General features: G+C 51.9%; 1 pseudogene; it reads left to right on the top strand.

The window, feature by feature from the left end:
- The first annotated feature begins 18,104 nt into the window (after positions 1 to 18,104).
- Positions 18,105 to 19,460, top strand: LOC148222532 (uncharacterized; annotated as a pseudogene).
- Positions 19,461 to 26,386: the final 6,926 nt, after the last annotated feature.

The raw sequence follows: 26,386 nt of genomic DNA, 5'->3' as shown, positions 1-26,386 counted from the left end.
TGTATGTTTTACCCCACCTAGCAGGGGAAAAAAATAAAAAAAGTTCTTCAGTTCAGACTTCATTTTTAATGTGGTTGGCCACTCACATTTTGATCAATTAATTTTCCGTGGTACCTCTTCCCTTTTCCTTACTATCTATAAAAAGTACATCTGGACATGAAAATCACAGCTATTACTGAGATTCACCTCAAAGCCCAGAGGAGAATCTAGCACAAAATATTCTCCCTGTGTACTGCACAACAAGAAATATTCAGAGGAAAATAGAGTGGCAGCTGAGGCTTGTGGAACTCCCAGAATACTGAGCCTGCAGAGGAGGCAAACAGCCCTGGCAGTGGCTGAGGGGACTTCTCACAGACTCCTCTGAAAGTGTGTCACTTCAGGAGGGGAAGGCTTTTCAACCTTTGCCTTTCCTTCCTCCTTTGCTCGAATTTAAGGCTCCTCCTGAGAAAATACTGAGCTACAATCAATTCTCCATTCCTCAACAAAGCTACTCAGGTGCTCGATTTATCTTAAAGAGCAATACCAAAGGTGGTCAGAAATTTCCCATCAAAGCCTATTTGCAGAGAAACCCCACCATATGTGCGCAAATATTTATTAGAATCAGTTCACTCAAAATAAACCCAACCCTGTATTAAGCAGCGTTTTCAATGAATTTGAATTCTTTTTCCTCACGTATCAGCTGGACTGGTTTGCTTCTTTTCTGTCCTAGAGAGAATATTAGAACCATTTGCTCTTGACAGGACTCCTTGGATGGCCTCCAGCCCTGGCTCCTCACCACGCCTTGCCTGGGCTGTTAACGCAGCCTGTTCAGACCTCGGGCACGGCTGGTGCCACTGTCCCCTCTGGTGCCACGGTCCCCTCTGGTGCCACGGTCCCCTCTGGCTCCTGGCGTGTCCCTGCTGCTGGAGGAGCCCGGCTTGTGCCGCTGCCTGCGTTCAACAACGCCGGTCCTACTGCCCAGCCAAAGAGAGACCAAAATCACTGCTTTGGGCAGCTCGTTTGAACGAGTTGAACACTTACTCATCTCTAACCCAGACCTCTGTTAACACCCACATACCAACACCAGGAAGTCACCTCATCTACAGAGGTGAGGAAGCTTGAGCGAACACAAGGTCGGCATTCAAGCACATGGGGTTTTTAATTCAGTGGAAGCACTCACTCTTTCACAAGCTCTACTTGTCAAACTGGATTGTGCGATGCTAGTCGTGCTTGTGTTAGAGAGCAACCAAGGAGAAATTAGCAAAGAACTAAGAACCACACTTGGGGCTCAGGCTTGGCAGACAAAGAGAGCAGGGTGGCACCTGCCCGCTGTGCCCGAGTCCCTGCTCCTGCCGGACAAAGGCGGACGCGGGTCCGTGCGGGGCGAGCCGAGCGCTCCGTGCCGGGGCTCGGGATGCTCGGGCAGCGCCGCGGGCCGGACGGGCGCCATGGAGCCGCCTGAGGGCTGGGACCCCTCCGGGCGGCCGGCCCGGCGCACGCAGTGGCTGCTCAGCGCCCTCGCCCACCGCTACGGGCTGGAGCGCGGCGTGGAGAACGAGATGGTCGTGCTGGCCACCGGCCCGGCCCGATCCCTGCAGGAGCTCTTCCAGCAGCGGGACTGCGCCGGGCCGGGCCGGGCCGCATCCCCGGCGAGGAGTCCCGCACGCTGTGCCGGGCGCTGGGGCCGGAGGAGGCGGCGGAGCCCGAGGAGTGCGCGGGGCTGTGGGACGGGCTCTGGGCCGAGCTCACCTTCCGCCAGCTCCACGCGCGGCTCTGCGGCCACTTCAGCACCCGCGCGGGGCCGCGGCTGCCGCTGGGCCGGGAGGGCGAGCACATCGAGAGCCACATTCGCCCGCGCAGCCCCCGCCGAGCCCGAGCGGCGGCCGCCGGGGCCCTGCTCCCGAGAGCGCTGCCAGGAGATGGTGGCGCTGGAGCGGGCCGAGGAGCGCACGGCCGAGCTGCAGGAGGAGAAGGGCAGCCTGCGGCAGCTGCTGGAGGACGTGCGGGCCGCCTGGCAGAGCAGCGATGCGCGGTGCCCGGCGCTGCGGCTGAGTCCGGGCCGGCTTCTGCACCGCGCTCCCGGGGGCGGCTCGGGTGGCCCCGAGAGCTTCAGCAGAGATGCTGCTCTCGGAAAGTCAGTGTTTAGAACCACTCCACCTCCGGACTTAGACCGAAGTTGCTCGTTCATCCTCGGCATGAACTTTTTAGCAAAGTTTACTTAAAAGGGAGGCTTTTGGGAAAATTGTATGGCACCGGTGTGCCATTAAATATATTTGTGATGAGCGCTGTTCAAAGTGTAGGGAGTTCAGCTTAACAAAGCCACGTGTACAATGCTGCTGCTGCTTCTCCTGCACGTGCAGCCAGGATGTGCTGATACCAGATGCTGGATATGCACCACTGCAGGGTTTTTCCTGAAGTAAGAAGTAGCTTTTGGATTCTTACCTGCACAAGCACATGCAGTGCCTGAGTCATAAGTGTCTCAGCAATATTAGAAGCATGTCTTCTTCAGAGTGTGGTCACAAGGCTTCAGAGTTGGAGCCAGTTCTGCAGGCAGGCTGATGAATAGTCTGGGGCTCCTCTGCAGAGCCCAGTTCATTCTGGGGCTGCTTTCTGCTGGTTCTGCTGTACTGGCTCGAGTGAAACACATACACACTTAACCGCAGTTCAATTACTCTGGCATGAAAGAGTGTGGAACAGGCAGAGCAGTGAAGGGCAGCATGGACCAGTTGTTCTGGCAGGTCTGGCGAGGTCTGATTTGATCCTAACACAGCACTCACAGAACTCTGCTCCACCTGTGGCACTTGCACTTGCAGTAGATGACTGTTCCTCTTCAAAATATCCAGCAAGGCAGGTCAAAGACACTTTTACCATTTTCCTCCTCAAAAGGGAGAGGAAATCAGCAGCAAACCTGAAGTCACCAGTCAGAGGTCCCAGGAAGAATCAAAACAGCAAAGAGGAGAGCTCCAGTACACCCCCAGGTGCTCTGAACAGAACTTCAACACTCCCAGACCAAGTGCCTCCAAAGTGTCCTGAAGGAAATGGAGCTCATCCCCAGCTCCAGGGATGGGCAGATTGAAGAAGGCATCAGGTTCAATCAGGAGCTGGAGAAGGAGCTGAAGAGCTGTCAGGAAGCTCTGGTCAGCCTGGAGGATTGCAGCCTAGCCTGAAGAGGGAGCAGGCAGAGATGAGGAGGAAGGTGGAAGAGGCCAGACACGCTGTCCTGAACAGTCTTGGCAAAGTGAAGGAGCTGGAAGTGAGAGCTAACGAGGTGCCACATGTGCAAGGATACCTTCAGCAGCTGGAATCACAACTGCAGCACTACAGGTAGGTTGGAGTCTGTCAAAAAGTGCCTGTAAAATCACAGTGTTGGGACACAAGGGAGTTTGAGAATCTCTGCTTGTGGCTTCTTAAATGTCTCCAGAACACCTTGTAAAATCTAGCCAGAGGGAAATTAGAAGCTGCTTGTCCATTTTTTTGGCTGGGGTCTGTAGGAGATCTGGGAGCCTTCCAGGCCAATGTAAGGCTGCAGATCTGCAGAGAGCTGAAGTTCCTCCTCAGACACACAACAACAGAACTCAACACGGTAATGCTTCAAGAAAGCCCCAAAACATATTGCTGGCAGTCCTTCAGAAAGCATTTCCAGCACACTTGTTTCTTTCACTGCATTTCCTGGTGGTTAGGTCCCATCCCAAGCCAGCTGTAATCAGCTGGCTGACACTCCATTTCATAGAAAAGCTCTTCAGCATGTCCTAGGAATTGGGGAAAAACACACAAGGACAATTTTTGGCCTGTGGTTTCAAACTTGCTGTGACTTCATTGCTTCTTCACTGACAGAATAGTAAGAGAGAAATAGAAGAGAGAAGCTGAAATATTCCTAAACCCACAAAACAATGTAGTGGGAATCTCAAACAAAAAAACATTACACAACTAAAGCCCACTTTTGTAATAGCATAAACAAAGCTTTGCAGAAGTCAGAAAGTTGGTCATGACTTTAATAGTCCACTGCTTTTGTTGCTTTTTGTCTCAGACAAAACTCGGACTCACTGATGGTTATTAAGTGTTGGGCATTTCTGCCCAAGATTCAGATTGACCTGTGGAATAAAATCTAGTTTATATTTTCACTGACCCAAAGCAAAACCAGTATTTTTATATATTTTTTACTTATCCTACTAAATGTAGTATTTTAATAAATTGCATCTTCTGAAGACCTTGCCTCTTCCTAAACTCACACTTCCTCTCTTTGCTTCTAAGAAGAATTCATAGTGAGTTTTGTGGCATCATAGCTACTGTACTGTTTGGTGAAGTGAGGAAATTCCAAAAATAACCATTTGATCCAGTGTCTTTCTGTGAGCATTGTGTATGTTAATCCTTGCATGCTTGCAGAAGATCAAAGAAAATAAAAGCATTTCTTTAAACATCTATAGCATTTAAAAAACACTGTGAGGGCCCAGCATATTCAAGATGACTGTCAGGGTCTCTGGATGAATGATACAACTCCTGGTGCTAAAAGGGACCACAAAACTTGTCAGGTCTGTCCCGTTCTCCTCGGCATGAGCACCAAAGATTGAAGATGAGTTCTTGTCCCATGGAATGGCTTTTCCAAATTAAAGTGAAGGATAAAAAGATCACCTTGAAACAGGTTAAAGGCAATAAGCAATGTCCACTGGCCTTGCAGAGCAGGAATTTTATGGGTTACATCAAAACAAAGAGTGTGAGGTTTGAAATGTAAATTATACGTTCCTTGTAAGATAATCTTCATTTGGAATACTTCTTTTAAAGTTGCATGCTAATTTAAAGTGGAAGGGCTAATTCTATTTCAAATGCAAGAGTCTTTCAAAGCTTCCCAGAATAAGAATAGCAAAGGCTTGACTTCAAATCCAGTCACATAATTGCACATAATTCATTTATCCCCAAGGAGCTGCAACATTTATCCCCGGTGTGCTGTGACACTGGAAGTGTAGCCATTTCCCTGCCTTTTCCCATGCTGGGCTCTTATGGACAGTGTTTATTCCTGGCAGGCTTTCCCTGGCTTCTCGCTAACTCCTCCTTTATGTGCCTGGCCGTGTTTGCTGTGTGGGAGTGAATCGGTGGCAGTGGCACACCCAGGGACACCCATGTGTCTGTCCCTCCTTGCTCCGTTTGCTGGCCCTGCTGGAGCTGTCCCCCAGCTCATCCCTTCCTGGGCATGGAGGGGTGGCAGTGCCCTGCCAGCCCTGCTGCAGCACAGTGACAAACCCCCAGCCCAAGGCACAGCTGGTGCTGTCACCCCTACCCAGCGAGCCCTGCCTCTCACAGCTGCCTCCTCCGCCCTTGTGTGCATGATTTGGATCATGCTAAGCCCTCCTACACCAGAGGGATTCGTGTTTGCCAAGGGGAGGTGCAGTCAGTGTTTCTGCAGCTCTTCTTCCCTGAATTAGTGCCTGCAAATTCAGGCAGCAGCTTGGTGACAGCTGTGCATGCCCCTCCTTCATCTGCCTGCCCTGCCTTTGGACAGTGCTCCCGGTACCAGACTCTCTTACAGGTGCTTCCTAGGTGCTCAGCAGATTCCCTATCTTGTCTTAAGTCCATCCCAAAAAGGATGGATTTCACACACAAACATCACTTTAAAGAAAAAACTTCCTCCCTTACCCCTTTCAAACTCAAACACAGGAGAGGCTGTGACCCTCAGAAAGCAGAGCTCCCAGTCCAGAGCCACTGATTTGGGTTTACAGCAAGAACCAGCAGCAGACATGGTCCTGGATCATAACCAGCCCTCAGCCACACTGTAAATGCCCTCGTGTTCCTCAGGACTCTGCCAGGAGCAGAGGCACCCAGGGGGAGCCTGTCAGGCAGCATTGAAACCTGCTTGGACTCTGAGGAGGCTGAGCTGAGCTGATCAATGTCACTAATGGGAGGAAATAGAGTACAGGCAACTCCTGCACTTCCAGGGACACAGGCAGGTACTCAGCAGCCCTGCAAATATTTGTTCTGTTTGGGACTCCTGCTGAATCGCTGCCCATGTTTGCTGTGCTCTTCCCTTCTTTCTCCTGGCTATCCTTTCAACTTTGTCAGTGTCTCAGCTGCCTGCTTAGCAGCATGATTAAAATCCAGACTGATATTTGCCTCTCTCATGCCTGCCTGGGGGTATCTTCTTTGTGGTATTCAACACGTTTCCCTGGATTTGCCTGGGACTCTGATCCTCAGCAATTCAGAACTGCAGCCCCTGAAAAAACCTAAGGAAAACTGCAGTCACAACCAAAGGAAAGTGGAAAAAAAACAGAAAAAAACTCTAGAAAATTATCTCCTGCACTATAACCAAACTTGGATTAAGTGGATCTGGTCTTACAGATTCGTGTCCTGAGATAATCCCAGACTGGAAATTCAAAGACTGATTGAGACTGTGTGGGGGGAGAAGGAGGGCAGGAGGAGAGCTGGTCAATGTATCTGCTTCAGTCCTTTATTACAGAAAAGAGATATCCAGGTATACCAAGTTCCACCTCCCCTATGGCAGGGGAACTTTAAGACCACCTAAAGATCAACTTTAAGGTGCCTTCCAGCCCAAACCACTCTCAAATTCTATGATATTTTCACAATTCCAGATGTGAAACCTAATCTGTGCACTCAAGTCAAGCGAGCTGGGAGTTGTAAAATGCATCAAGAGACTGGCTTTAGCTCAGAGACCTGGTCTCTGAAAAAAGAGTTTTTATCATTTTTATAGCTTTTCATAATCTGAAAATGTGGCAAATTCTAATAAAAGTGAATTGGTGTGTGTGGCCTTAAAGCATCACAAAGTTAATGCTCAACTTCAGAGACTGAAAACATAAAGCAAGGACTGAAGCTTGACCATGATTGCAGGTATCTGTATCCCAGGATCTGCCTGTGTTCTGTGAACCATTCCACAGAGGAATGTACTTTATAAAAAAAGAAATGGTGGGCCAATAAATGCCAAATGTAAGCTTTGAGCACAAGGCATCATGAGGAAGTTACTCCTGTGGAGCAAACAACTTCAGCCTTTACAGAATCGTACCTAAACCACTTGGAAAACAAGGTCTAGAGGCTGTGACTGACTGTGGGTTGCAGTCTCTCCTTGTTTGAGGAGAAAAGTATTCCCTGAAGGCTGCCTGAGCTTGGAGTGCTAATTGCCATCACAGCACCCATCCTCCCTTTCAGGAACAGAGGTGCTGGGAGTCAGATTTCAGTGGAAAGACCCCAAAGCTTTCAACAAATCTCCAGAATCAAAATCAGGCCCTGTGCTTTGTTTTGTGCAGAGCCTCTGCTCAGAGCAGGATGTTTCAGGGAGGGTTCATGGTGTGCCATGGATCATAACACTGAACAATCTGGTACTCCCTGCACATCTGCCCTGCTTTGACTCTCTGTACTTGACCCCAGCACACGTCCTTGGCGTGAGCTCACACAGCATCAAAGTATCTGGGGCTGCACAGGGGGAGGTCAGCCAAGTTTAAAGCACAGCTTTGGCAGGTTTAAGCCAAGCTCTGAGTACAGCATTTGCACTCTCCTGGAGCTGGTGGGTCTTAGGGGCACTGCTTGGCACAAAATGGCACGAGGCAGAGCTAGGAGCAACCAGAGCAAAGCCATAGCTTGTGAAAATTGCAAAGAGGAGGTTTTGCTTCCCATTTCTGTGCCAACAAACAGGCAAGGGTGGCATTTCCAGCAAGGGCACACCTGTGTTTTGTGGGGCATCACTCTGTTGTCACCCATGAGCCCCCCATCACTATCTGAATGACAGTAATAAATCAAATTTCTAAGTACCACTTTAGCATACAAAGAAGAAATAAAATTAAATACTTCACTTTGGATTCATGTTGAAGAGGCAATTTCCTTAGTTGCAAAATATTTTTTCCTCAGATTTCTAATTCAACCAAACAAAAAAATAAAAAAGAAATTATTGAAACTGTTCTAAGCAAAATTTGGGAGAGAAGCTGGTCCTTAGTCTGAAAGGTCTGTGTTTCCATTCACAAATGTACATGGCTCTGCTTAATTTCCAATGCTGTCCACATTCCCCGGGGACAATTCCTTCAGCAGGGAAAAAATAATAAGAAAACCAAGAATAAGGATGTTCTCAATTTATTCTGTCAGTAAAATTGTGTCTGTGCTGCTGGAGCCCTGGCTGGCTGGGATGTGACAGGCTTTTCAGAAGTCTTCCAGCTGTGAAATATTCCCAGCACTGGCAGGATATTCCTGGGTAAATGCACTGACTTTGAACAAAAGACCTTTCAGTGTAGCCAGGGGTTGAGATCCCTCAGAAAAGATGGGATTAATTTCTCTACAGCAGAATTCTGCACCAGGTTTATTCCTGTGCTGTCAATGTTAGACTTTGCTGCTTGACTCCCCCTGCCCTTGTTCCCTGCCTGCTTTGCTCTCTTTGGTTTGGGGGTTCTTGTTCATCATGGCTTACAGTTTCCAAAGGATGCTTGAAATGCATTTAAAACTAGGAAGCTTGAAAATTAAAGACGCTTTTGAGGTAAATACTATGTGGGATATGAATGATCTAAGCTTTGATTTCACATCAAAACCCCATCACTAAGGATCTAAGATCCTTAGAATTTAGACCTGTACTGTTTACAAAATTGAGGAACTGTCAATCTCTAAGGCTTGGCACTTGTTTTGAAGTATTAAAAGTCATTTATGCTTCAATTGCAGTACTCCAGCCTTACCACTTAGGGCCCTGCTTCTGCAAGCAGCAATATCTTGCATCAAACAAGTATTTTCTCCTAGTTAGGGTGCACCTGGCTTATAATCCAAATGACCTCTGTATCAAATGATGTTGTTTTCAGAACAGAAAATTATTAATGCTGGAAAGGCAGCATTTATTCCTTCTCCTTCCAAGCAGAGGCAGCTTTCCTGTGGCAGGTTCCCATGGACCAGCTAAATTAATGGATCTCTGTTTCCTGAGGGAACATGACTCCCAGAGCAGAAATCACCAGGAAGTAATGGCTGCTTTGCTACCTCATGTCCTCAAGCCAAAGCTTTAATTCTATTACTCCACATTTACCTGTCATTATATCCAGGGAAGAAACAGCAAATAACCCCTAAACAGAGCAATGACTCCACGGGCAGAGCCCACCAAACAGCCTGAGGCCTCCAGTCTGTCTGGTCAGTGCCTGGGAGGCAGAGCTGAATTCTTCCCTTCTCTAAAGAAAGAAAGGGCAGAGGGGGGAGAAGGAGCAGCTCTGCTCCTTACCATGAGAAAGGAGCTGTCAAAGCATCACCTTCTTTCATCCTTCCTCCCTCACCAGCCTTTTTCTGACCCGGGGAGCCCCAATCAAAGCCTGCTGGGCAGGGATGGAGCTGCAGGGAACACTCGTGGGCAGTGGGGATGGACGGGGCCAGGCAGGCACAGCTCAGCTCTGGCTTCCCCCAGCTCATGGGGCAGAGGCTGCTGCCTGCCCGGCCACGGTGGGCAGAGAAAACCCTCCCTTCTCCAGCCCTAATCCTGCCGGGGAGGCTCCTGCCTGGAGAACAGCAGCAGCCAGGTGTGGATGTCACCTGTGCTCCAGGGGTGTCCTTGCCATGGGCACCTGAATCTCCTCGGGCAGCCTGCAGACAGGCTCTACATGAAATTTCAATTGCCAACTTTAATTGATTTCTGTGTTGTAACTGCTCACAATGGGCAAGATGAATGTCAGCTGGGAGAGCTGCTGAAGCACATAAAGAAAAGCAGGCACTGCATTGTTTTTAAAGGAACGTTTATGAGCCATCCATCAGCTCAACGTGCAGAGACCCGAGTTTGCTTTCAAGGGTTTATTACTTTTGGTGAAGTTAAGCAAACTAATGGTCTAGGATTTTTTTTTTTTGCATTTTAACCAAGCTTAGAATGAAGCAACTTTTCAGTGACAAAAGTCCTCCCAGGACTCTGGGAACATATGCTGCCATGCCAAGCTTTACAAAAAATGCTTCAGTCTTTCCATTACGTTATAAGTGAAACCATAAACCCGTGATCTGGTCCAGAATATAATACATAAAGTGCCAGGACAGAGGTGAGTGCTATAAAACGTGCAAAAAAGCTTATGTGGCTTAGATTGTGTATCCTTAAATGTAAAGGGCTTCCCCTCCTTCCTTGATTAAACAAATTCATCTGCACACATTAGTAAGGTACTTAGTGGTTGAAGTGCATTGCAAATGCATTCTAGATTTTATATTTTAGAAGATTAATTTGTGCTTAAAGAGCTGCACCCTGTCTGATGGTAAACCCCAGGATATATCAGATTGTTTCTCTCTCATTAAACCCTGCAGAAGAGACCATCGCTCAGAGGAGTCTGATCCAATCCTGGCAACTCAAAGCAGTGAAGTTCCTGCTCAGTAATTTGATTCATGCCTCCACTGAAAGTGCATTTGAATCACAAAGCTTGGACTCAGATCAGAATATCCACTGAGGGAAAGAAGGATATCTAACTTTGGCTTTATCCTAATTTCAACCACAACTGGTAGTCTGGAAACATGTTTTGTTTGCAGAAGGGGATCCCAGCACACCATGGAAATGGTTCTGATCTGTGCTCCTTTCTAGGTGAGCTCCCTGGGAAGGCTTCTCGAGGAGGTTGGGTGGAACATGGTTTGGAACTCTTGGGAGCTTCTGCAGGAAAGTTCTCAAGTTCCCCTCACAGCATAATCACTGACAATCTGGCAGGAAGCAGGTGACAGAAGCTTCTGTGGCTGTTGAGTTACAGGTGTGTCTGCAGGGAGCCCTTTGCCAGCTGCAGGGCTGGATGCTGTGTACAAACCCAGTTCCCATGGCAGAGGTGAGTAGTGTGTCCCTGCTGACCCCACAGCTGAGCACTGCTTTTGTGGGATCCACCCAGATGAAGTGGAACTGCTTTGCTCTACGGTCCTCCAACAGGCACGGCTCAAGGAAGAGGAGACAAGAAATGGCTGAAGAAAGCCAAATATTGGGACCAGATGCTGAGTGAACTGGAGAGACGCCGTGGTGGGTGCATTTCCCTCAGCCTTGTCCTGAGACTCAGCAACCAGAGGCTTTCTCTGCACATCTGGACACGCAGTGTCCGACACAGCAGGAAGGGATCCATGGCAGCCTCGCTGCCCCACTGCTGCTGTCACAGGGCTGTTTCCCAGCCTGGCCTGGCTGCAGCTTCTCCCCAGCCTCTGCAGGAAGGCCTTTGGCATCAGCTGGCAGCATTTTTTGGAGGAAGCAGTGGCTCATTGGCAGCCTCTGCTGCAGGAAGGGAGGCCATGCCAGGCACAATCACAGGAGGTAAATGCTGTGCCTCTGGGCCTGAGCCCTGCTGAGCCTTGAGCTGCCATCTCCGCTGCTTGGCAGTGCGGGCACAGCCCGGACAAGACGGGCACAGCCCAGAGGAATTATCCTGAGCAGGCTCAGGGCACTCAGGTACTGTTGTGTTGTGTTGTTTAATGTTAATCTTTTTCATATGTTAATGGTTTGTCCCATGTTCGTCCCCCTAAGTTATGTATATAATGGTTTAGCCCTTACCCGCCTATCCCCCTGTCCTTCAACCCTAAACCACTCCCAGCTTCCAGATCCTTCCCTTTCCCTCACACTAATCCCTGCCTCTAGCTCTGTCAATCCTCCGCGGACCCTGCCCCAGGTTCTAGAAAGTTCTCCCTACTTTGTTAGACGATTGGTTGTTGTACCCCAGTTGACACCCACATGCTTCCCTATTGGTTAGATGTATCCCTTTCTCCGCCTTCGGTACCTCCCCTTGTTTGCCACAATTGGTCAAAGTTATGTACCCTCCGCTTGCGCCTCCCCCGTATTTAAGTTTGTGCAGACCCTGTCAAACCGCCTTTTGCGGTTCCCTCTCCCAGACCTCAGACCTTCATTTTGTCCCTCCAATAAACTCCTCTCCTTGGAACCGTGAAAGGTCTCTTCCGCTCCTCTTTATCTCTCCCAGACTGATTGCCCAGTTATAGCAGATGCTATACCTCTTCTGCGGCTCCCAGAGCGGTGCCGGGGAGAGGCCACTCCTTGACGCAGGCTTCTTGGAGCCAGCCAGTAGCCCAGGTGGAGTGGGCGTTTTGGGGAAGACACGTCAGATTGGCGCCCAACGTGGGGCCACTTCTCCAGTGACCCCACGAAGAGCCTCTAGGATCTGAGGATCAGAGGTGTTGGGCATCGACTACCCCGGTCGGAGCAGACCAGGTCGGCAGTGCTCCCGGCGAGAAGGCGGCAATCCTCTGCGCCTGGAGGTCCGCTTTCAAGGGAGAGACCTTCCGTTGCAGCTCCTGTCCCAGAAGCCGACGGAGCCGGCAAGTATCCCCCAAAGGGGTGAGGGGGGCTTACCAAAAGGCAGGGCGCGGTACACTGCCCTAGGTGTGGGGGCCCTTAAGCCAAAAGGCCGCTTGTCAGCTGCGGGAAAGCACCCTTGCCTTTAGTCACTGAGGCTGGGGACTCACTGGCCCTGGGACCCTTATTCTTAGTTTTTTGAGTTCTCCTGTGCGGCAGCGGGAGAGTGAGTTTGCTGTGTGGGCGTTAGGCACACCACAATGGGCGCAAGGCTGTCAACACAGCAGCAGGAGATGTTTCTCCAAGTTGTGGGTACCCTGAAGGGAGGGAAAAGAAAGTTTTCAAGGGGTTCGTTAAAAAAGTTTGTGAAATGGCTTGCTTCCCAATTCCCCGGGGTGTCGCCCCAGCAGATGGAGACAATTCAATTTTGGGAGAGCGTGGGACAGAGGCTCATGACGTTGAGTAATCAGGGCGACACCTCTGTAGATCGGTTTTTCAGTTTGTATGTCCAAATTCGTACTGTTGTAAAAGAAAAGGCAGGGAAGGGAAGCAAGCCATGCTGGGTTCCCCCAGTTGTTTCCCCTCTCCTAACCCTCATTCCCATCCCTCTTCCCCTGCATCGGGGGACCCAAGACGGGCAGTTTGACAACGATCGCAGGCGAGCCCAGCCAGGGAGACCAGCTGCTGCTCACCTGGCCCCTCTCGGTCCAGACAGCAAGGCGCCAGCTGTCAGGGAGCCTTCCCCTAATCCCTCTTTCCACAGTTCCTTCTCTCCCAGTTGTACCCCAAGTTCTACCCTGAAACCTGCTTTGAAAAGTTGCAAAGTTTGTAAATGTACCCCAAAACCCTCTCCCGCTCCTACCCCAAGCTCTACCCCAAAAACCCCAAAGTCAGTACAGTTCCAGTCGTTCCCCCCGGAGTCACAAAATGGCCTCCCGGACTCCGGCGCACAAGATGGCGCCGGCCACGTGGCATGGCCGGCCCCTTGTGCTCCGGCTCCTTCTTTTTCCCAGAATCCCTTCCTTACTGATCCTTACCCTCCTCCTCCGCCTGTGGCTTCGCCCCCTACCCCGTGTCCCAACCCCTTTCTGTTCCCACCTCCTTCCCCAAGTCCTGCCCCTATCTCCTCCCACTGGAAGGACGTTCCTCCTCCCCAGGCACCTGCTCCTCTTCCTCCGACTAAGACTCCTCCTCCTACTCCACCCCAGAGAGGCGGCCCCCAAGCTCAGTGGGTTCCGCCCATCATCATGAATGTTGCCAGTGTTCTGGCTCCTCCTTGGCAAGCAGTCCCGCCCCTCGTCTTCCAACTTCCGATTCCCATGCACCTCCTTCCGGTTCCCACGCTCTGGAAACCAGAAGTGACAGGCCAGGGGATCGGAACCCGGAAGCGGAGACCACACTCATTGCCGCACCGGTTTTTTATTCTCGTCAAAGGGATATTCCTAATTGGCGGCCATTCGAATACTCCCATAAAAAGGAGATCTGTAAGGCACAGAAGGAGTTTGGGAGAAAGAGTGAATATTTTAAAGGCCTATTGGAAACAACTTTCTCCTCCAATATTTTGGTCCCTAGCGACCTGAAAGGATTGTTCAGATGTCTCCTCCTATCAATCGAATACAGGCTGTGGGAGGACACATGGAAAAGGATGCTAGGGGAACTCCTGCCTGAACTCTGACAAATCCCCGAGTGCGCCGTTGACGCAGATCAAAAGCCAATAACAATCATTTTTGTTATTGGATCATTTGTGCAGCGAGGGGGAGTGGTCACAGGCGGAAGCACAGGCAGAAAAAATACCAAAGCCTGTGATTTTGAAAATTCAAGCTGCTGCCGAGAAGGCATTCATCATGATGCCGACCACCGAGCCCCGTGTCCATTATGCCACCATTAGACAGGGGCCGGCAGAACCTATTATTGAGTTTGTAGAAAGGCTAAAGATAGAACTTGAAAAACAAGTAAAGAGTCAAGACACCTTAGAAGAACTGATAATCGAAATGATAAAATGCCAATGATGTGCGTAAACAAGTCATAACATCTCTACCTCTTTATCCCGAGCCGTCTCTCCAACTTATAGTGGAGGCCTGTGTGAAGCGTGCGGTTGTGCCAGCACCACCGATTCCAACTAGAGGAGGAGCGAAGATAGCAGCAATGACAGCAGCTGCAAAGACCTTCCCTGTGCACTGCTTCCTCTGTAACCAACCTGGTCATACTGTGTGTGTGTGCCCTCTTAAAAATAAAATCAATAATGGGCAGGGGCAGGGGGAGGTGGGAGGAAACACACAAACAAAAAAAAAACTAACTGGGGAGCGCAAGCCCGCCTCGCATGAAAATAAAAATGAGGTGGGCCGTGAGGGGGACCTTGGTGGGGGCGAAACTAACACTGGATGTGACACCTCTACCGGACATGACATTTTTCAGATGTGACAAAAAGCGCCAGGGTGGACTCCTCGTCCTCCCCTGGGCTTGGCCTTGACAGATAACACTTATTTCGAGACACAGGACTGGCAGTCGGTGTCGGTGAAACCCACATCACCGGGTTTGTTCGCCGGACTCGACTGTACGTATGTCGTGCTTGGGGATACAAAGTGTACCCCTCCGGAGATTGAGATCATGCCACAGATGCAACTTTTGTGTCTGGACGGTTTCTTTCTCCTGGCGCGGTGCATCCAACCACCATACTTCCTGCCAAAAGAAGAGCCAATAGCGCAGGTGATCTCGGTGCCCAATATCATCGTGGCAAAGCCAGCTGATCCCTGCGTCTATTGGGCAGAAGTCATTGGCGAGAATAAACCTATAATTGGATGTGGACTCCGTCGGGGTGAAGACTACATTCACCTCAGCAGACTCTTTGACACAGGAGCGGATGTGACCATTATTCCAGAAAACATCTGGCCATCACATTGGGAACTGCAACCCATGGCTGGCAGAATACAAGGAGTTGGGGGGGCCCAACTGGCTCAGCAGTCAAAAAGTGTAATTAAAATTGAGGGACCTGAAGGGCAGGTGGCTAATGTCTGCCCCTTTATTATGGAGTATAAAGCTCCCCTGTGGGGCAGAGATGCCATGTCGCAATGGGGTGTTCGTATTGAAATCCCAAAAACCCTGCGGGATTTTTCCTAGCAGCCACTGTGGAGTGCCCTGTCCAGAAACTGAACTGGCTATCTGATGAACCAGTATGGATAGATCAGTGGCCGCTTAACAAACAGAAATTGCAGGTGCTCAACAAACTCGTGGAGGAGCAGTTGGCCAAAGTTAACATCGAGCCAACCTGGAGCCCCTGGAATTCTCCGGTCTTTGTCATCAAAAAGCCGGGGAAGGACAAGTGGCGGCTCCTTCACGACCTTCGTGAAATTAACAAAAAGACAGAAGACATGGAGTCTCTGCAACCAGGCATGCCCTCACCCTCAATGCTGCCGCAAAATTGGAATCTGGCAGTTTTGGATATAAAGGATTGTTTCTTTCAAATTCCCCTCAACCCCGAAGACGCACCACGGTTTGCCTTCTCGGTTCCCTCCATCAACTGGGAAGCCCCAATGAGGCACTTCCATTGGCGGGTACTGCCTCAGGGCATGAAGAACAGCCCCAGTATCTGTCAATGGTACGTGGCCTCATTGCTGTCTCCTGTCCGCGCCAAGGCACGGGAGGCCGTCATCCTGCACTATATGGATGACGTGCTGATTTGTGCCCCCATGGACGACATGCTGCAGCATGTCCTTGACCTTGTCATCGAGGTTTTGATCTCTGCAGGGTTTGAGCTCCAGAAGGAGAAAGTTCAAAGGATGCCCCCGTGGAAGTATCTCGGGCTCCAAATTACCAACAGGACTATTGTCCCACAGAAATTGGCAATTAACACCAAGCCAAAAACCCTTGCAGATTTCCACCAGCTGTGTGGGTCATTGAATTGGGTCAGACCCTGGCTAGGATTGACCACCGAGGACCTAGCCCCTCTTTTCAATTTATTGAAAGGGGGAGATGAGTTACTTTCTCCTAGGGTGCTGACCCCAGAGGCGAAGACAGCTCTGGAAAAGGTAGAGAAGGCGATGGGAACAAGACAGGCCCATCGCTACCTGCCAAACCTGCAATTTGAGTTTATTATCTTGGGACGGCTGCCGCACCTCCACGGCCTTATTTACCAATGGAACCAGGACCAGAGGGACCCCGTCTTGATCATAGAGTGGGTGTTCCTCAGTCATCAGAGGTCCAAAAGTATCACCAAGCCACAAGAGCTGATGGTGCAGCTGGTCAGGAAGGCCAGGGCCCATTTGCTAGAGGTGGCGGGTTGTGATTTTGCGTTCATTCGAGTACCACTTGCCTTGTCATCAGGCAAGCTGACTAAGGAGGTTTTGGAGCATTTGCTCCGGGAGAATGAGACTCTTCTCTTTGCCCTTGACAGCTACAAAGGACAAACATCTGTCCACCACCAAAGTCACAAATTATTTAATTCAAATTTTAATCTGGTCCCTAAAGAGAAATTGAGCTGGGTGCCACTCAAAGCTCTAACCGTTTTTACGGATGCATCCGGGGCTTCGCACAAGTCAGTCATGACTTGGAAGAACCCCCAGACTCAGCGGTGGGAGGTAGATGTTAAGGTTGTTGAGGGTTCCCCTCAGATTGCCGAGTTAGATGCAGTCATTAGAGCTTTTGACAGGTTCTCAGAGCCACTCAATTTGGTCACAGATTCGGCCTACGTGGCGGGTGTGGTGTCAAGAGCAGAGAACACTGTTTTGAAAGAAGTCTCCAATCCAAACCTCCACAGTCTGCTCTCGAAGCTGATATATGCTGTCTCCCACCGAGAGCATCCGTACTTTGTGATGCACGTAAGATCGCACACAGACCTGCCAGGCTTTATCGCTGAGGGTAATCAGAGAGCGGACAACCTGGCTGTGCCAGCTGATATGGCTAGGCTCCCTGATATTTACCAACAAGCAAAGCTGAGCCATCAGAAATTCCATCAGAATGCACCTGGCTTGGTACGGCAATTCCAACTAAGCCATGACCAGGCAAGGGACATTGTGGCCACATGTCCCCAATGCCAGAAGCTTGAGGTGCCAACCCTGAGCTCTGGCGTCAATCCTAGAGGCCTGGAGAGCTGCGAGTTATGGCAGATTGATGTCACCCATGTTCCGCAGTTCAGCAGGTTAAAGTATGTACACGTGAGTGTGGACACCTTTTCCGGGGCAGTCTTCGCTTCTGCCCACACAGGGGAGAAGGCCAAGGATGTACAGAAACACCTTGTACAAGCCTTCTCGGTGTTGGGGATCCCCAAGGAACTCAAATCGGACAATGGCCTGGCATATGCTTCCACGGCCTTCCGGGAGTTCCTGCAGAGGTGGGGAATTAAGCATAAGACTGGCATTCTGTATTCCCCCACAGGTCAGGGCATGGTTGAGCGTGCCCATCAAACGCTCAAATGGGTCCTGGAGCAGCAACAGGGCAATACCCAGTTCGACTCACCCCATACTAAATTGCATAGAGCCCTTTTTACAATCAACTTTCCTAACTGCTCCTTCGAAGTGTTGAGTCCTCCCATTGTGAGGCACTTCACGAACTCTTCACCATTACGGTTGAGAAAACACCCTCCCGTAATGGTGAAGAACCCAGAGACCGGAAAAACGGAGGGCCCACATGAGTTAGTCACCTGGGGTCGTGGGTATGCTTGCGTATCAACGCCTTTTGGTTTGAGGTGGGTCCCTCAGAGGTGGGTCCGGCCCTATACTGCCAGTCAGGGACATCTGTCAGGGCCAACCTCGGGAGATGTAAAATATGCAGCGCTTCGTCTTCACCGGCGCCCCTCCCTAGAACACCAAGGGTCCCCCCAGCGGGCAGGACAGCCCCTCTTCCAATCTGTTTCCTCCCCGTGAAATTCATTAATTATTTGAGTGACCCGTTCCCTTTTCTTGTTTTGTTTTAGTCAGCCGCCCAGAGCCCCAGGATGTGGTACGCCCTTGTCATCTGGGCATGCCTCTGCCAGTCTTTGATGGAGTGGATAGTCCCCCAGCCGAGGAAGAACGTGTGGGTCACCTTGGCCCAGGCTATGCAACAGGACCATCTCTGCCTGTCAACTGTGGCAACAGGGAATCCACTTTCAACCTCCCTGGTGGGGGATCCCATTTCAGCCCAACGAATATCCCAAAACCATCACTAATATGAGAGATGATTTCAATGCCCGGTGGTGGCACCCCCCTATGCCTCCTACCCTATGATCAACCCCCTCTGGGTGTGGTGGGAGTGGTCGAGAGACCTTCCCAAAGCACCCAAGGAGCCTCAAGAATTGGAGTTACTTGGTTCAGCCCCATCCCCTTTTTGTATTCAAAATCACTATAGATGGTCCAACCCCGAATCTTACCTAAACGTCATCCAACCTAACCTTGAGTACAGAGCTGCCACGTGGTGCAACACCACCGCCCAGATTGAGGGGACCCCTGTGGACCAACCGCATCAGCTCGGTAAGGGGGTCTTCTTGATCTGTGGCGACCGGGCGTGGGCAGGCATCCCCTCTCACCTGATAGGAGGGCCGTGCACTCTTGGGCGACTCACCCTGTTTTCACCTAACCGAACCCAAACTTCGAATTGGAAATCTAAAACCACAAAATCGGCTATCCAAAAGAGAGAAGCACATAATTTGGATGAAAATTACAACGCGGATGTTTTTCACTGGTCGAAATCAAAAAGAGTTGCTGTGTCCATCTTTTTGCCAGGGGTGGCAGCAGCTGAAGCCCTAGGTGAATTGGGCCACCTAGAGTGCTGGGTGGCGAAGCAGGCAAATCTTACGTCAGCAGCCCTAAGCAACCTCCTAGCAGACGAGGAAATCACCAGGCAGGCGACCCTACAAAATCGGGCAGCAATAGATTTCCTGTTGCTTGCTCATGGCCACGGCTGCAAGGACTTTGAGGGCCTCTGCTGCCTCAACTTGTCATCCCGGAGCAGCAGTGTCCACTCCAAGATCCAACAGATATAAGGCCTCGTCACTAACATCAAAGAGGAATCCAAAAACTGGCTGAAAAACATCTTTAAGAGCTGGGGATTTTTGGGTTGGCTGGCTTCCATTGTCAAAACCATTATTTCAGTTGTCCTTGTTGTTCTTCTTGTTTGTATTGCGATCCCCATTATCAAGACATTGGTTATTCGCAGCATCTCCCCAACACCCCAAGTAAGCTGCGCAGAGGTGGGGCCCGTCCCGGAGTGGAATCTTGAAGATCCCCCGACTGGTGAAGAGACAGAAGCAGTGGAAGAGGAAGAGGACAGGCCAACCTCTGGCGAGGACTCTGAGAATGTCACCTCTGTTTAGAAAGAAAGGGGGAGATGTTGTGTTGTGTTGTTTAATGTTAATCTTTTTCATATGTTAATGGTTTGTCCCATGTTCGTCCCCATAAGTTTTGTATAAAATGGTTTAGCCCTTACCCGCCTATCCCCTTGTCCTTCAACCCTAAACCACTCCCAGCTTCCAGATCCTTCCCTTTCCCTCACACTAATCCCTGCCCCTAGCTCTGTCAATCCTCCGCAGACCCTGCCCCAGGTTCTAGAAAATTCTCCCTACTTTGTTAGACGATTGGTTGTTGTACCCCAGTTGACACCCACATGCTTCCCTATTAGTTAGCTGTATCCCTTTCTCCGCCTTCAGTACTGCGTCAGGGTACTGAGCACTCCTGCTGGGGTCCCTCCCTGGGAGACACTGACCGAAACCTGGGAGGGGCTACAAGCGGGGACCATGGTGGGGAAAGGACAGAGGGGGAGGGCAGGGCTCCAATGTGTCCTGACAGGGCCTGAGTCTATTCCCTTGGGCTGGGGGAGCTGGCCCAGCAGAAGGAGGGAGGGAGGTTGGGAGGAATGGTTGTGGCACTGCTTGCCATAGTTTTTCCACAGGGATTTAGGGAGTGTTCCTTTGTGGCAGTGAGAGAGCCTCATGGACTCTGGGCTGCTCCAGCCCCCCATCCAAGGATGCTGCACAGGGCATGGAAAGAGTGTGGAGCGTGACCACAGCCACCATAGAGTTCCCCAGGCCAATCTGCTGCTGTGGCCATGTCCATTCACATCTGGCCCACACAGCCTTACCCGATCCCCTTGCAGTGCCCAATTCCCTAAGGCAGAACAGGGATCCCAGCACGCCATGGAAATGCTTCTGGTCTCTGCTCCTTTCTAGGTGGATATGCTAGGAAGGCTCCTCCAGCAGCTTGCCTTCATGAAGATTTGCAAGCTCCAGAGCCACCTGCAGGTATGTTCTTAGTGACCCACCTCAGATCAGATGTGGAGACCCGCTGAATTTCAGCATATTAGTCCACAGAGGAAAAGGAACTAATGAGGATTACCTCAGCAACAGTGAGTGAAGAGGGAAAAGCTCAGCAGTGAATCCCTGCCCTGCGGTGGGGCGCGGGACATGTGGCATACAGAAGCCCCCCTGCCCAGTGGCGCTCTCGGGGGACCCAAATCCTTGTGTTTCTCTAAGGACCTCGGATGTGAAAATACAAAACTAGAGGACACAAGAAACCGCATGAAACATCCGAACAAAGGAGACAAATGCTGAAGGAAATGCTGCAGGGAAGACAAGATGGGTGCATTTCCCTCAGCCTTCTCCTGAGACTCAGCACCCAGGGGCTTTCTCTGCACATCTGGACACGCCATGCCCAGCACAGCAGGAAGGGATCCATGGCAGCCTCGCTGCCCTGCTGCTGTTATCACGCCCTGCAGGGCTGTTCCCTGCCTGGCCTGGCTGCAGCTTCTCCCCAGCCTCTGCAGGAAGGCCTTTGGCATCAGCTGACAGAGAGCACAAACTGCCCCACGGACCATGCACACCCTGAGATCCCCTGGAATTTCCCAGTCTCAGGATACTTAAGATGTAGGGGCTATTTGGAGAAGGGAGCAACCTGGGACTGTGCCAAAATCCTGGGTGTTTTGTGATCTTTGTCCACGTCTTTCACAAGTATTGCCTCCTGAAGATGCCACCTCCCCAATGGGGACCGGTTACATCTGATCCCACTCTCCCTTCCTCCAGAAATGAAAGGAAAGACTGTGTAGAAGGAAGCATTTCCTGGAGGAAGCAGTGGCTCATTGGCAGCCTCTGCTGCAGGAAGGGAGGCCATGCCAGGCACAGTCACAGGAGGTAATTGCTGTGCCTCTGGGCCTGAGCCCTGCTGAGCCTTGAGCTGCCATCTCCGCTGCTTGGCAGTGCGGGCACAGCCCGGACAAGACGGGCACAGCCCAGAGGAATTATCCTGAGCAGGCTCAGGGCACTCAGGTACTGAGCACTCCTGCTGGGGTCCCTCCCTGGGAGACATTGCCCAAAACCTGGGAGGGACTGCACTAGATGACCATGGGGGACAAAGTCGAAGTCCTTGTTATGGTGGCCACAGCCCACGGACACTGTGATGCCAGTAGCGGCTCCCCGCCGTACTGCACCCGGGGCTTCTCAGAGTCGGGTTGCTTGCGAATGCAGCCCAATGCGGGTGGTAAACTCCATCTAATGCTAAATACTGGCACAAGGCCGATAGCCAACAAGTACCATATGGGAAAGTTGAAAAGAACTTTGAAGAGAGAGTTCAAGGGGGCGTGAAACAGTTAAGATGTAAACGGGTGGGTCCCGCGCAGTCTGACTCGGAGGATTCAACCCGGTGAATTGTGGTCAGCCAGCGCAGATTCGGCGGATCCTCCTCTCCTTCTCCCTTCTGTCCCCTGAGCTCCTGCCTGTGGGATCAGGCGGGGGGTGCTGTGCCGGCCCGGGCCGGGCGCATTTCCTCCACGGCGCTGCACCGCGCCCGGCTCTGGGTTGGCTGGCAAAGCCTCCGGCGGGCAGGTGGCCCGGTGCCGTGCGAGCGGGGGTGGGTGTTACAGCCTCCGGGCAGCAGGTCTCGCCGAACCCCGGGGCCGAGGGAGAGGACCGCCGCCGCGCCCCCCTCCTCCCCATCGGCGGCGCCGTGGCGGGGGTCGTCGCTCCTCCGGGAGCCGCGTCCTCGCAGCGCGGCGTTTTGCACGGGGGTGCAGGGGCCGGGCCCGCTGACCTCCGGCGCCGCTGTCAACCTGGGCGGACTTCGCTCGGGTGCCCGGGGTCTGCGGCCATGTCGCCTACCCACCAGGCCCGCCTTGGAACACGGACCAAGGAGTCCAGCACGTGCGCGAGTCTGGGGCCGTTGTCCAAAGCCCGCGGCGCAGTGACGGTGAGGGCCGGCGCGGCCGGCTGAGCTGGGATCCGGGGCGCGTGTCGCGTCTGGCAGCCCCGGGCGCACCATCGGCCCGTCTCACCCGCCGCCGCCTGGCGGGGCCTGCAGAGGTGGAGGTGAGCGTCTGTGCTGGGACACAAACAATGGTGAACAGTGTCTGGGCAGGGCGAAGCAAGAGGAAAATCCGGTGCAGGTCCGTAGCCATCCTGACGTGGAAATCGGTCGCCCGACTTGGGTCATTGACAACCTGGCAGGAGCCTGGTGACAGAAGCTTCTGTGGCAGCCCCGAGCGGGATCTCTGCCACGAGCCCAGGACCACAGCCAGCCCTGGCACACAATGGAAACTCTTCTCAACTTGGTTTGATTCTAGATGGGGTTGCTGGCAAGGCTCCTTCATTGACCTGGCGGTATGAAGTTGTTCTGAAGCCCTCTGGACCTCCTACACGTAAGTTCTCACTGTCCCACCAAGGAATAGTCATTGACAAGCTGGCAAGAACCAGGTGACTGAAGTTTCTTTGGCTTTTCTGTTACAGGTGTGTCTGCAGGGAGGACTTCTTCAGCTCCTGGCAGCATGCTGCATACAAGTTCCGCTCCCATCGCAGGGGTGAGTAGTGTGTCCCTGCTGACCCCACAGGCCGATCACTGCTTTTGTGGGATGCACTCCTGGGAAATGGAACTACTTTCTCTTAAGGTCCTCCAACAGAAAAGAGCAAACACACGGCAGACAGGAAAACCCTGGAGCCATTATAAGTCATGAAGCAAATGCTGAAAGAGATGCTGCAGAGAAAACAAGGTGGGTGCATTTCCCTCAGCCTTCTCCTGAGACTCAGCAGCTCGAGGCTTCCTCTGCACATCTGGACATGCCATGCCCGGCACACCAGGAAGGGATCCATGGCAGCCTTGCTGCCCCACTACTGTGTTCACACCCTGCAGGGCTGTTTCCCAGCCTGGCCTGGCTGCAGCTTCTCCCCAGCCTCTGCACGAAGGCCTTTGGCATCAGCTGACAGGGAGTCCAAACTGCACCATGGGCCATGCACACTTTGAAATTCCTCTCCATTTCCCGGTCTTGGAGTACATTAGCAGGGCGGTTGTTTCAGTGAGGGAGTGCTTTGGCCCAGCTCCAAGACCCCGGGCATTTTCCTGATCCTTAACCATGTCTTTCACCATCTCCTGAAGATGCCACCCCCCAATGGGGAATGGTTCCATCGGATCCAGTGGTCCCCTTTCCATTCTCCAGAAATGAAAGTAGAGGCTGTGCACAAGGAAGCTTTTCCCAGAGGAAGCATTGGTTCTGTTCCAGCCTCTTCTGCAAGAAGGGAGGCGATGCCAGGCACAGTCACAGGAGGTAATTGCTGTGCCTCTGGGCCTGAGCCCTGCTGAGCTTTGAGCTGCCCCCTCTGCTGCTTGGCAGTGCGGGCACAGCCCGGACAAGACAGGCACAGCCCAGAGGAATTATCTGAGCAGGCTCAGAGCAGTACTGAGCAGTCCCGCTGGGGGCCCTCCGTGGGAGACACCGCCCAAACCTGGGAGGGGCTGCATTGGATGCCCATGGGGGGTAAAGTCGAAGTCCTTGTTATGGTTATGGTGGCCACAGCCCACGGACGCTGTGATGCCGGTAACGGCTCCCCGCCGTGCTGGGCCCGGGGCTTCTCAGAGTCGGGTTCAATGTTGCCCAATGCGGGTGGTAAATTCCATCTAAAGCTAAATACTGGCACGAGACAGCCAGCAAGTACCATATGGGAAATTTGAAAAGAACTTTGAAGAGAAAATAACTTTCAAGAGGGCATGAAACCGTTAACAGGTAAACGGTACGGGCCTGAGCAGTCTGAGCTGGAGGATTTAACCCGGCGAATTTTGGTCAGCCAGCGCAGATTCGGCGGATCCTCCTCTCCTTCTCCCTTCTGTTCCCTGAGCTCCCGCCTGCGGGATCGGGCCAGGGGTGCTGTGCCGGCCCTGGCCGGGCGCATTTCCTCCACGGCGCTGCACCGCGCCCGGCTCTGGGTTGGCTGGCAAAGCCTCCGGCGGGCAGGTGGCCCGGTGCCGTGCGAGCGGGGGTGGGTGTTACAGCCTCCGGGCAGCAGGTCTCGCCGAACCCCGGGGCCGAGGGAGAGGACCGCCGCCGCGCCCCCCTCCTCCCCATCGGCGGCGCCGTGGCGGGGGTCGTCGCTCCTCCGGGAGCCGCGTCCTCGCAGCGCGGCGTTTTGCACGGGGGTGCGGGGGCCGGGCCCGCTGACCTCCGGCGCCGCTGTCAACCGGGGCGGACTTCGCTCGGGTGCCCGGGGTCTGCGGCCATGTCGCCTACCCACCAGGCCCGCCTTGGAACACGGACCAAGGAGTCCAGCACGTGCGCGAGTCTGGGGCCGTTGTCCAAAGCCCGCGGCGCAGTGACGGTGAGGGCCGGCGCGGCCGGCTGAGCTGGGATCCCGGGGCGTGTGTCGCGTCTGGCAGCCCCGGGCGCACCACCGGCCCCCGCCGCCCCCTCACGGAGCCTGGGGAGGTGGAGCTGAGGGTCCGTGCTGGGACACGAACAATGGTGAACGATGCCTGGGCAGGGCGAAATGGAAATACTTTTTATTAAGGTTCGCCGATAGGGAGGAACAAAAATAAAGGAGACCCTAAGTCCCTGAAAGCATCCAAACACAGGGACAAGATGCTGTCCCTGGCCAGGAGACTTTGCTCTGTGTGTGATCCCTCTTCTGGATTGATTCCCAATCAGCCCTGGAGCCACTTTTGTGTGAAGCCTCATCCCAGCCCTGTCCTCTGGGCTCAAAGGGACACTGGAGGCTGCACTGCATGTGACTGGGGTGCAGGGTTCTATTAGCTAAGTGCTTTAAGCAGTTTCAATTACTATATTTTTACTACATGCTTTTTTTTAGAAAATTCATTCACTTTTTTAAAACATCGTTTTAAACATACTTCTTTTCCAGCGTTTCTTCCAGTTATTTGATACAGTGATTTCTGGCATAAGTATCCCATGGCTGAATTGGAAGACTGTAAGTACTATAAAATGAAACAATTTCTACACTTTTCTGTCTCTCACCGACTCTTCAAACTTAGGTTGGTTTGATGTGACCAACAGAAGAGTTTTGCTTTGCTTTTAATTCAACCAAGGAGCAGAGCTGCAACCTGTTGAAAAGTCTCTTCACTTCACAGACAAAGCAAACTGCCAGGGTACTTTTTTTCCAGCTCTGGGCAGGAATATAAAAACATATCAGCAGCAACTACTCCTGTAAAGTGACTGATATAAATGAGGGATTTGGTGTGTTTGCTCACTAACCCCTGAGTTCCTCAGAGCTGCAGCTCCCTGTTCTCTGTGCAGACACAGGCTGGCTATGGGTGACAGTCCTGTGTCTGGCCTGGTGCACACCAGCTCCACACATGAGCTAAGGGATTATCCTTGCACACTCCATCCTGGAAGAACCGAGTTCATTGATGAATCTGACACAATTTTATGGCATGGCAGCAAAAAAGAGGCAAAAGAAAAGTTAGACTTGGCTCCATTCCAAACACTTTACATTTTGCTGTGTGTCATGGAGATAGGAACTACAAGTTTCCTATTCATGAACTATTTGCTGTCTGAGAGCACACAGCCCTCAAAGTCACAGGGGCTTGCAGAGCTGTGTCTGAGATGACTTTAAAAACAAAAACAACCTTTATGTGCAACTCCTGTCTTCAAAACTTTACAATCCAAATCACAAGCTGATTCCTACTGTACACTGGAAAAAAACCCCAACCAAATAACAAAACCAAAAGAGTGACCAAACAAAACAGGCAAACAAAACAACCACCAAGGAAAATTCAAAACCAATAGAAAAACTCCCACAAACTCAAAAAAATATAAAAATCAGGTGAAGGAAGCAGAGTACAAAGAGCAACAAATTGGCAGGGAATCTACAGAAAGGATGATCATTAGAAAGGACAGGTCATCAGTGGCTGTGGCACCAAAGTAGCCAGGGGATCCGAGATACAGTTCTCACCCTGAGGCGGCTCACAGGAGCCCGGGCTAGCTCACTGGAGACACACGGGCACCACGCCAGCTGTGGGGAACTGCCCCAGGGCAGGA

This window comes from Sturnus vulgaris, chromosome 11 (assembly GCF_052056855.1).
Source record: "Sturnus vulgaris isolate bStuVul1 chromosome 11, bStuVul1.hap1, whole genome shotgun sequence".
Lineage (NCBI taxonomy): Eukaryota > Metazoa > Chordata > Aves > Passeriformes > Sturnidae > Sturnus > Sturnus vulgaris.
This window is presented reverse-complemented; position numbering and strand designations above follow the sequence as displayed.